The sequence below is a fragment of the Cheilinus undulatus genome, linkage group 11 (assembly GCF_018320785.1).
Source record: "Cheilinus undulatus linkage group 11, ASM1832078v1, whole genome shotgun sequence".
In the NCBI taxonomy this organism is placed as follows: Eukaryota; Metazoa; Chordata; class Actinopteri; order Labriformes; family Labridae; genus Cheilinus; species Cheilinus undulatus.
Window position 1 is genome coordinate 34,849,360 of NC_054875.1, and position 12,010 is coordinate 34,861,369.

General features: G+C 37.6%; 1 pseudogene; it reads left to right on the top strand.

Moving 5' to 3' along the window:
* The first annotated feature begins 669 nt into the window (after positions 1-669).
* Positions 670-11,602, top strand: LOC121517334 (annotated as a pseudogene).
* The last annotated feature ends 408 nt before the right edge of the window (positions 11,603-12,010 follow it).

A 12,010-nucleotide genomic window follows, 5' to 3' on the forward strand; every position in this document is an offset into this window, starting at 1 on the left:
TTCAACTGAATCCATCATCAAGAAATAGAAAGAATATGGCACATGTGTAGATCTGTCTAGATCAGGCCGTCCTCACAAACTGAGTGACCGTGCAAGAAGACTAGTGAGAGAGGCCACCAAGACACCTATGACTACTCTGAACGAGTTACAAGCTTCAGCAACTGATACGGGAAAGACTCACCAGTCAAAGCTTTATGGCAGCGTGGCAGAAAGAAAGGCACTGTTGCATAAAACTCATTAAATCTCATCTAGAGTTCACCAAAAGGCATGAGGAAGACTCCATTGTTGAGAGGAAGAAAGTTCTTTGGTCTGATGAGACAAAATTGTGCTTTTTGGCCATTGGACACCAAACACTGAACATCACCACAAACATACCATCACAGCTGAGAAGCAAGGTGGTGGCAGCATCATACTGTGGGGGTGCTTCTTAAGGTAGGTGAAAATGAAAGCTGCAAAATGGAAGGCAGTCCTGGAGAACAATCTTATTCAGTTTGCGAATGAACTTTAGCCTGGGAGAAGATTTACTTTTCAGCAAGAACTGAAGCATACAGCAAAAACTACACAGACATGGTTTAAAGACAATAAGGTGAATTTTCTTGAGCGGTCATGTCAAAGCCATGACCTCAGTCCAGTAGAGAATAAAAAAGAATAGATAATAAGAAACCCAATATGAAGGAAACTGATGAGGCAGGTAATCCAATCTTTAACCATTTTAAGTGAATAACTTAAGCAATAATAATAATAATAATAATAATAATAATAATAATAATAATGATAGAAAAGACATTATTTTACAACCCCAACTCTAAAAACATTGGGGCGCTCTGTACATTATAAATGAAAACAGAACGCAATGAAATGAAAATCTCATAAACCCTTACTGAAACTGAGACATTTTACCATTTGAAAAATATTGGCTCATTCTGAATTTAATGGCATTAACACATCTCGGAAAAGCAGACTGGAAAAGTGAATGGTATGAATGAAAAACAGCCGGAATAAATGGTAAGGTAAATTGCCAATGGGTCAGTCACATGACTGGTATAAGAGGTGGATTTTAGAAAGGCAGAATCACTCAGACGTGAAGCTGAGCAGAGGTTCACTGATCTGCGAAAAAAAAACAGCATCTTAAAGTTTTGAAAAAAACTACATAAAATGGCCCTTAACATAATGTTGTCAAGACTTTGAGTATCCCACCATCTACAGTGAATTATATCATCAAAAGATTCAGAAAATCTGGAGAAATCTCTGTGCACAAGGGTCAAGGTCAAAGGTCAATATAGGATGTTTGTGATCTTCAGGTCTTCAGGTAGCACTGCTTTAAAAACAGTCTGTTCTGGAACACTTCCAGAAATCATCATCTGTCAGCACAGTCCACAATGCCATCCACAAATGCAGGTTAAAGCCTACTGAGCAGATCCCAGTGCTTAAACTAAAAAAGGTAACAATGGATGGGTTAAAATGAATAAATAAATGTAATTATTTTGAATCATTGCATGGGATCAAGAGTGAAAGACCTGAGCTGTGAAAATATTTTTGTTTGCATTTCCAATCTTGCAGCCTTTTTCACATAAATCATGTGATGTCTATTGGAAAGCTGCTGACTGTGCTAAGAAGAATTTACCAGCCACTAAACCGGTTGGAGTAGAGAGTAGTTATGTTTGTAGTGATGATCAAAACACAGCAATGACAGCCTAACAGGCTGATATAAATGGGCCTGTTAGGTTTTCATTCATAGCTGTGAGAAAACGTTGCTAGAGAAGCTGAGCACGGCTGAAGGAGCTGGATATTATTCTCTGTCAGAGCTGAGTAAGTGCTAAATTAAAGCATATTTAAGAATTCTTTAAGAGTAGAAGAACTGCCTCAGACTTGTTTACTGTTTATTGGTTGGGGCTATGGAAATGCAGTTTTACATTTTCTGTTACCAAACAAATTATAACTTAAGAATTAAGATATAATTATTCTAATAGAGGTCCAAGACTAGAAATAACTTATTTTATAATAAAGTACCATTTTGACATTTGATTTTTTTTTTTATCAAAAGCTAAACTAGCAGTAATGTATGTTTTTTAATTTTAATACATGATGTACATTGTACTCAGCGTATCCTTCAGTAATGTTTGTATCAGTACTGTACAGTGGCTCTGCCGTTCTTAAAAGACTATACTAATTGTTCAGTGTAATTTTAAAAAAATATGTCCTATGTGTCCTTCTTTAAATCCAGTTTTACATTAGTTTCTTTGTAATAATTCAGATACCCTCATGTTTAAAAATATTCGTACTGTATTAACTTGTGTTTTCAATTTATGTGCGTTCACTTTTGTTCTAGGTTGGTTTTTCCCCATCATGCCCATATTTAACCGTCGACTCAACTTTTCAGAAAAGGTTGCCATTTTCGCCATACTACTTTCACTTTCGTTTCCATACATCAACATAAATCCCCTAGAGTTCCTGCAGAGGTGGGTCCCACCTGTGGAAGATGATGCACCACCCAACGGATCCACCCTCCAGACTTCTGACCCGTTAACAAACTGCACACAGGGTTTTTACACAGAGGAGGAGCTCGCGCCTCATATTCAAAGGCCTCTTGAAGATCCCTTAGCCCCCGGTGCTCATGGGAAACCGTTTGAGTGGAGGCCAATGACAACTGAAGAACTGAGGGAGGAATTATATGGCTATAATATAAATGGGTTCAACCAGTTTGCCAGTGATCGAATCTCCCTGCACCGTGATGTGGGTGAAGACACACGACACCCAGAGTGAGCACACCCATTCTTCAGCTACCCAAACAAACCTTTAGCATGAGATTGTGAAGTTAGGGGAATTCAGATTGTGTTTACACTGCTTTTAACTTTCTGTTTCACTCTGACAGTTGCTTGGAGCAGAAGTTCTTCCGTTGTCCAGGCCTTCCTACCACAAGTGTGATCATCGTGTTTCATAACGAGGCCTGGTCCACTCTGCTGAGGACGGTCTACAGCGTCCTTCATACGGCGCCAGCAGCCCTCCTCAAAGAGATCATACTGGTGGATGATGCCAGCACTCATGGTTAGTGCTTCAGTACATGTAAAGACTGGTTAATGGGCAAGATATATTCACAATTTACACCACTGAATCCTTAAACATCCCCATAGTCACTGTATACTTTTACATATGTATGGGTGGTGGGAGAGTGTCCACATAATTAGAGGTCAAAGCTATGTCACTGATGTTTTTCCTCTGAAATGCACAGAAATAGAATATTTGGTACATTTTTCTTGTAAAAACATTACACCAGGGGTGTCAAACTCAATCACAGAAGGGGCCGGAACCTACGGGCTGGGTATATCTGTACCATGGGCTGGATTTGGCCTTGAGCTTGACCCCCTTGCGTTACACAATATACTGTGCTTGTCTCACCTAAATATTTTTTTTGTATTGTTATTCTCTGGATTGCAGGTTTTAGGACTACCAGGTGTCTCTATGTACCTGTAACAGTCATTTGGGGGGGGGGGGGCTTGAGTGTATTAATTATCACAAAGAACATCACATCCAAAATGATCTTAGGACTGATGGCTCAGTCCTAAAACTTCCCCACAACCAGATTCTTCTTCACTCAAAGCACTGACCATATCTGCTTACATTTTACAGTAATGAATGCATTTTTGTGCCTGTGGTTTCCATGTTGAAGATTGATCTATGACTTCTAATCAGGCAGTACAGCAAAAGCAAGAAAGTGTTTCCATAAGATCTATTGTTTATATACTGGGGTGAAATAAAACAGGGAAAATGTGTGCTTAATTTGGGCTATATTTTACCTGATGGTGGTTGTACTGCTAAAAGTAAATGGTCTTTTCTCTGTAACTACTAATACTTTACTATTCATTGTTGTCCATGTGGGCTGCTCTTCCTTTAGATCATCTTCAGTCTCATCTTGATGAATATGTGCAGCACCTGAAAATAGTGCATGTTGTATGACAGAGGGAGTGGAAAGGCTTAATTCAAGCCCGACTGTTAGGAGCACAGCATGCCAAAGGAGATGTGCTCACTTTCCTGGATTCACACTGTATGTAACCCAATGCAGTACTTTTCATTATTTATTAAGGGTTCATATTGAAAGCCACATTCAGACAAAATAATGAATAAAGAATACATGCAGTACATTTCACCAGTAACCTTGCCACACCTCTGTGTGAATATTTCACTGTATAATACATGTTGCTTCATTCTCCTCACTTTCTGCATAGGTGAGTGCTTTCCTGGATGGCTGGAGCCTCTCCTAGCTCGGATAGCTGAGCAGCCTTCTGCTGTGGTGAGCCCAGTAATTCCCACAATTGACTATGATGACCTTGAGTTCATTAAGCCGGACCCATTAGAGCACAGTCGTGGGAATTTTAACTGGGAGCTAGAGTTTGGATGGGAGAATATTCCTGAAGAGGAGAGGAAGAGAAGAAAGAATGAGACGCATCCTTTCAGGTGGGGCTGTCACAGTACCAGCATTATAAACTTTCATTACATACTTGTAAAAAATTAATTATAGTGTTGAATGATATCACTACCTATCTTATATTAAGGTCTAACTAATAGAAAGAGACACCTAATAATGGCTTACACTGTAAAAAAAGATACACCATAACTAGTCAATAAAATTGAGGCAACAGATTGCACACAATATGTTTATCTAGATCTAGATATATTTTTTGTGTTGACTGAACTTAACATTTTTAAGTAAACGCAGATGAATAATACAGATAAGTTTAACTTAATAATTTTGTGTAGAAGGTGCTAATTTTTTTAAGAAAAGCCAACTAAACCTAGGTTAACCAGACTCAAATGAATGGAGTTGAATTAACTCAATTTTATCAATTTTAGCAGTTGCACAAAAGAAATTTGCCTCAATTCCACATATGTTTTTTAAGTTGACTCAACTTATTATTTTTAAGTAATTCCAAATTAATTTACTTACAGTTTTAGCTCAACAAATTACATGTATATTTATCATCATAGGTAATTGCTTATCTTATAATGTTAAATAGTACTCAATGACAAAGGTTTTTTTATGTTATCATTTCACCCAAGGTGGATTAACTTACGTGATCATTTATAGCAATGATTGTTGGTGAACCACTGAACCAATAGCTTAAGTTTCACCAATGTCAATAGGCTATACAATGTTCATTAACAGTTACAACAGCAAAATTGCCCCCTATACGCGGGACCTCTTTAATTGAGAGGGCAACTTCACTCATGGTGCATTCTGTTTAATTATTTTATCTAACCCTTATTTAACCAGAAGAAAACCTCACTGAGATTAAAAATCTCTCTTTTAAGGGTGTCCTCACCAAGACAGTAGCAGCAAACTGCGTGCATACAGATTTAGTGCTCAAAGGCATTCTGGGAAAACTGCAGATTTGTCATAACTTAAATAATTTGAGTAATAACCAAGTGTTAGCTACGTCTTGATATCTATGGCTATAACCTTATAAAAACAGCTATATGTGTTCAAAAAATACAGAAACTCATTTAACTTCCTGACACAAGCTTCACCACCAAAAACAGTAAATCCCAAACGGGTGGGTAACTGCAGCACTGAAAATGTCCTTGGAAAAGTGTAAATCCCAACCAGGAAAGAACAAAATGGCAGTTTCTCCCTGCACATGCTCAGACAGGGCAGTATATGGTCCTCATTTGAACACAGTTTTTTTTATGTTCCTGGTACACATTTAAATCAACTAGCCTGAACACATTTTTAAGATTACTTGTACATAATTACAATCACTTTAGTTGAACACAATTTTTTTTACATTATTTTAACACATTTCAAACCAACTTATTTGAACAAAGTTTTATTATGTTACTTTTACACAATTAAAATAAATTCATTTGAAATGGAGACAGCACATTTTGAAATTAGTCAAAAAATATACGAAGGATTAAATTACACATTCAAATTAGTGAAACAAACTTAATAATTATATGTTATAAATACTAAGAGTCAAAATCTGTTTTTACAGTGTATTTCTAGTTTTCAGTTTTGAAAAGTTGTACTATTAAAGCTTAGATATTTTTCAATGTCATTAAAATTTGAGAGCTTTCCTGAAGAAAGTACACACCTGAGAGTTTCAGCTGGAATTCTTTGAGAGCACCATTATACATTTTACTGTGGTTGATTAACTAAATAAATGGGTGATATAGCCCAAGTAAGACAGCAAACAGCTTTCAAAAAATTTAAAAGAGAGAATAATATTATGAAAGGGAAAATTATTAAGTTAAAAAATACTTAAATCAGTCCTCAATTATAGACTACTGGTTGTAACTATTACAGTACAAGCCATAACTGAAAGTTCTGTTATATGTCCACACGGTGGCGCTGTTCACAACGAAGACTTTTAGTTGCAGCCATGGCCTGTGGGTTTATTATATGATTTAACCTTATCTGAATTGTGATGATACACTTTTTGACAAAAAGTGAACAGATTCAGGGTATATTTTAGCATATTTAGGGCTAGAATCAAAGAGAGGAGTACTTAAAAAAAATCAGTCATTTCTGTGAGTGAAAGTTATGTGTCGTGTTTTGTAGAACTCCTACTATTTGTGGCGGGCTCTTCTCTGTATCCAAATCGTTCTTTGAGCATATCGGGGCTTATGACGATGAGATGGTTTTCTGGGGAGGTGAGAATTTGGAGCTGTCCTTCAGGGTAAGGAGTTTTTCAGTCTTTCTCGTGACAGTGTTCACATAATTTCAACACTTTCAGTCTCATTTTGTACTGTGCCCTTCCTGTAAAGGTCTGGCAGTGTGGAGGTCAGCTTGAGATAATTCCTTGTTCAGTTGTGGGGCACATTTTCCGCAAAAATATCCCTCACAAATTCCCCAACGCCTTCTCTGTGATCAACCGTAACCTGGTGCGGCTTGCTGAGGTCTGGATGGACGACTACAAATGGATTGTCTATCGCAGAAATCTAGGGACAGCTGCCATTTTTTGGGGTGTAAGTAGGAATACTCAGCCACTATATTTATGATGCCACATGAACTTACTGACTATATATTACTTTTCCTTTTGATTTTCCTCCAAGGATTCATTTGGCAATGTTACTGAGCGCCTTGATCTCAGGAAGAGATTAAACTGCAAGAGCTTCTCTTGGTACCTGAACAACATCTACCCAGAGGCCTACGTACCTGACATCATAACAGACAGAGAAGGACAGGTAGTTAACATCTGGAATGTATCAGACATTCAGACTCTATTAAACATCTACAAGTCATACTCCCTAACAACCTTTCAGAAACATTTGGTCTAATTGTAGACTTTTAAATTCAAAGATGCAGTCAATACAAAGGTGGCATTAGTTGAAACTTCATGATAAGTAGATCTGGATGAATATTCTTCCAAGAATACAATCCCTTTCAGGACCCATGAGTCAAAATACCTTACGAGCCGTTTGTAGAATTGGGCAGACAAGACATACATGGAAAGACATGCGTGGTGAGGGAAAGGGCCAGGACTGAGTATATAACTCTACAGTTAAGAAAGGAAAAGGTTGGAATAGGCCTTCTTTGCCTGTAAGAGTATTATTATGCAGCTTAACTGATCACCAATATTCTGTATACTGCAGGATGGAAGGATACAGAAGGCACAATAATAAAAGGAATGCCAAATAAAACCTTGATAGCGGATCGCAGACTGCAGAATGAACTGATGGTTTCAGATAATCCCATATTTGACATTCTTCTGAAATCCCTGCACTAAAAAGTTACAATTTACAGAATAGACAATCCATTAATCTTCTGAGGTGGTTTGCCTAAGATTCAGATTTGATGGCCCCAAGTAAAAATGATGAAAGATTTAGAAAATGGATCTCTAAAGGTTTAACTGACCACAATTTATTTATCCACAAGGGGGCATCCTAGAGATTTGAAACCCTAATGGTTGGGTGAAAAAGACTTTTGAAGACCTGTAAAAGCCAGGCAAATCATTACTTATCAGCACCTAAAAGAGGCTTCAGGAGAAAGTGAATCAGGGTTCCTATGAGCATTCCCATTGTTAGGCCCCAAAGATGTAATAAGAGATTTTTGTGACATCAGGGTAGTAGGGAGATGTGTTGGAGACTTTGTGGAACCAGTGGAGCTATTCGCATTCATATCCTCTGGCATTGCTAGGTTATTAGAACATATTAGGAAGAGATCCATAAACATTTTTATTTATTTAGTGGATTTATTTGATAGAGACAGTGAAGATTACATGGGAAACAGGCTGTTACAAACAAGCTATAAGCAACTGATGTTTCACATATAAGGATTATTAGCTCTAGATGGGCTTTTTAGAAAATGAAAGAAGGTAAAAGGAAATATATCAAGTTTGCATAAAAATTACATAAAAATTGTTACAGATGTTTAAAAAAAATAAGAGTAAATGGTAAACATTTACATCACAGTTACATAAAATTACAGCGGACATGGAGTAGGTAAAAATGCTAACATTTCTGATTCTGTTTCAGCCACCTTTTAACATATTTGTTTACAGTCTATATGTCTTGTGTTATTTCATTTCAGTTAAGTTGGTATTGCATTCCTTATTTGAGAGCCTCTTATAGAAAAAGCTGACTGTCCCAGGGTGGTCTTACGATGGGCAGTTTTACAATTACCACTGGCTGTGCCCGTGCAGGTCCTACCATCAGTTTGCCTCATAAAAAGTTGACAAAATTTCCGTTACTAAGTTGTGTAAGCATTTCAAAACCAGTTTCAAACAGGAGAGTTTTATAAAACTATCAAAGCTGTGCAAATTATACTGCTTTAGTATGCGACAGTGGAGCCATCTCCTGGGTTTTTTAATCCATTGTTTTTAATATTTGGTTTTACAAAGCTGCAAAAGGCTTAATCATGGTTAACAAGGCTTGGCTGCACACTGTGACACGATACACGTGGCATACACATATATATACAGCTGTGTTGCTTTAATTAATACAGTGTCTTATTAATTTGAAACAGTTGACATTTCTTTTAACCATCTTTGCGACCTTTTTGATGGGTTTTTCAAATTTAAGTCTGGAGTCTAGAACCTCCCCTAAAAATTTAAAGTCATTAACCATCTCAATGTCTTCTCCCAGTACTGCTACTCTGGGTTTTACTGATTGTATTGTTTTTTTTACCCCTAAAGATTTATTTTTTGAGCCTTTATTGATAGAGGACAATAGATAGAGTCAGAAACAGGGATGAGAGAGTGGGGGAAAGGGCCACAGACCAGACTTGAACCCAGGCCACCAGTGTACACGGGGCGCGCCTTAAACCACTAGGCCATCTGCGTCCCTGTATTGTTTTTTTTTATGTAAAAGCACATGGAGACTGTCTTTTTCATGTTCAAAGTGAGCTTATTTAGATCAAGCCACTTACATAACCCACTTATATATTAAGATAGTGTCTCAATTGCCTCATTTGTGTCTTTGCTGAAGTGTAAAGGACTGTGTCATCAGCATAGAGCTGACAGCCAGCCCCCGGACAGCTTTCAGGCAGATCAGTGATAAAAAGGCTAAAAATCTATTGGCCTAATATTGAGCCTTGGGCCATCTTACTCTGTCGAAGGACAACATATGAAAACATTTCCTTTAAATGTGAAACTATGTACTTTTGTGATATATTATTTGAGAACTGAGAGATTGACAAGAAAAATGACTTTCTATACTGATGACAGCATTTAAAAAAAAACATCACAAAAAAATGATTAAAGGTGGAACCACCCAGACCCTGAGAGTGCAAAATGAAAAGTTTTGTAGGATCTGGACTAAATCAACTGAGTACATAAAACCTGCTTATTTTATCTAGTCTTTCTATGTATGAACTTTGACAACTCACGAAAAGTAATATGCTGTTTGTACATATGGTCCAGTAACTCAGGGATTTATGTAAAATGTTAAAAAGCACTTTGGACAAAGACTCATAGACTTTGAGTAACTGTCCTTCACAATTTTCAATGGAGAAAATAACACAGGAGGGATCCAGGACATTTTTTGATGTTATAAGTCTTATGTGCACTGGTAATAGGTAATAAAGAAAATTAAATACTACTAATAATACAAATTTAATAATAACATTATAATATGTTAATTCATAAAATAACTATTTTCCCCTGCAGTTGGAAAACTTTGAATGGGAATGCTACCTATATGCAGATACCACAGATAGAGACTGGATGCCTGTTCAGTGTGATGAAGACGAAGGACAGGTATGCAAAATCAAATGGCTCTCAGTCAGAAGGTCAGAAAAGGGGGGGGGGGTCTGTGGGGTCACTGGTTAAAAGAAGACAGGATATTAAAGAAATATCACATTAGAGGGAGTTAAACTAAATATCAGCACTTCACAGTGAATTTGCAGAGTTAAAGTTACACTTAAAGAGTTACATTTAACACTATCTTTGCTTTACCAGTTCAACGAGTTCCTCATCTTACCTGAGATTCACCTTGCTTCAGGCAAGCTGAACATTCTCCCAAACACTGATCAGTTTGTATCCGTTGTAACCACAAAGCAGCTATCAAGTTTAGTGCACTTTTGTTGTATTTTTTACAGCAGCAAGTTAAATGAAGAGTCTGTATTAGGATTTGGACATACCAACTTGGTTAATCAGGACAAACTGCTGGCTGTTAGGTTAACTCGATGTACTCAGAATACCTGGCTTTGGACTGGTGATACACATTGTGAAAAGTCACAGTGATGTTATGTTCTGTAACCGCACTCATTTGAGGCCTCTTGTCCAAATCCCCTGTCATATAAAGTTGTACATGCCATCATTTTGGATAAAAAGTTACATTATTGTGTTATTTATATATATATAAAAAAGAAGTGCTATCACAGGCAATTCTTCCCCTGTCTTAAAGTACTGTCTCTGTGTTACCTGCAGTATTTTGAATACACATCCCAGCAAGAGATACGGGTCAGCGACACCACTGATTTGTGTTTGCATGTGACTCCTGTCTTGGGTATGGTGTCTCTTGAACCCTGCCAACTGAAGGGTAAAGGAACCAAAGCAGCACCTGAGCAAGTGTGGATCTTCACAAAGGTATTCTATTGCTTCATTACCTCAGACTATAGAGCAATTGATGTTACAACACTTTCTCAAACGGCTCGGGGAAATACTGACATTTCCTTTTCCTCATTCTTGTCACTCAACTTTTAAAGCCAGTTACATTGTTTTTTTTTCTTCTTTCAGACGGACCATCTGAGAAACCCACTTTCAGGAATGTGTTTGGCTGTCTCTGTTGAGGAGGTGTATGTGACCGCCTGTGAAGCAACCGATCTGAGCCAAAAATGGATCTTTTCATAAATGTAATCCTGAATTTGTACACGTGGATTTGTGCATGGAGGTTTGCTTCAAGGTTCAGATTTTTCAGACTGTACCTCAGTACAATTTTCACACTATGTACATTCAAAGAGTTAAAGGTCTGTGTTATTGATTCCTTGTAGTACAGCTCCAATGTGAGCTGTGGGTGAAGAACCAAAGTCCCACTTATGTGCCTTAATGCCCTTTAAAGTTCAGCTGAAGCTCAACAAGCCCTTACTAGTCTGAGATCACCAACTCGAGAAGATTTTTACACTGTCACACAATCTCATAATAGCGCAGATCTGCACTTCAGTAAAATGCACTTTAGGGCATCTGATAAGGATGCCTCCTCCCTATACCTCTGGGGTTCTTCTGGGCAGGCCCAACAAGGAACCCTAGGGTAGACCCCGAACTCTGAAGGAACTTTGAGCAAGGGAACACCTCGAGATCCCCAAGGAGAAGGATGACAATGTCGCTGAGGAGAGGGATGTCAGTTTCCTTAGCCTGCTGCTATCTTAACCCAGCACTAGAAGAAAATGTATGCATGTATAGGTGATGGATTCAGTACATTTATTACAAGTAGGACTATCAAGATTAATCAAGTTAATCTTGATTAAGGTCCAACGTTAGTGCACAAATTGTTTTTAATCGTGATCAATCACTTTTTGTGCCTACATATTTCCTTTATTTCCTTTTTTAATCTATTTCTGCCACTTTCTACCTAT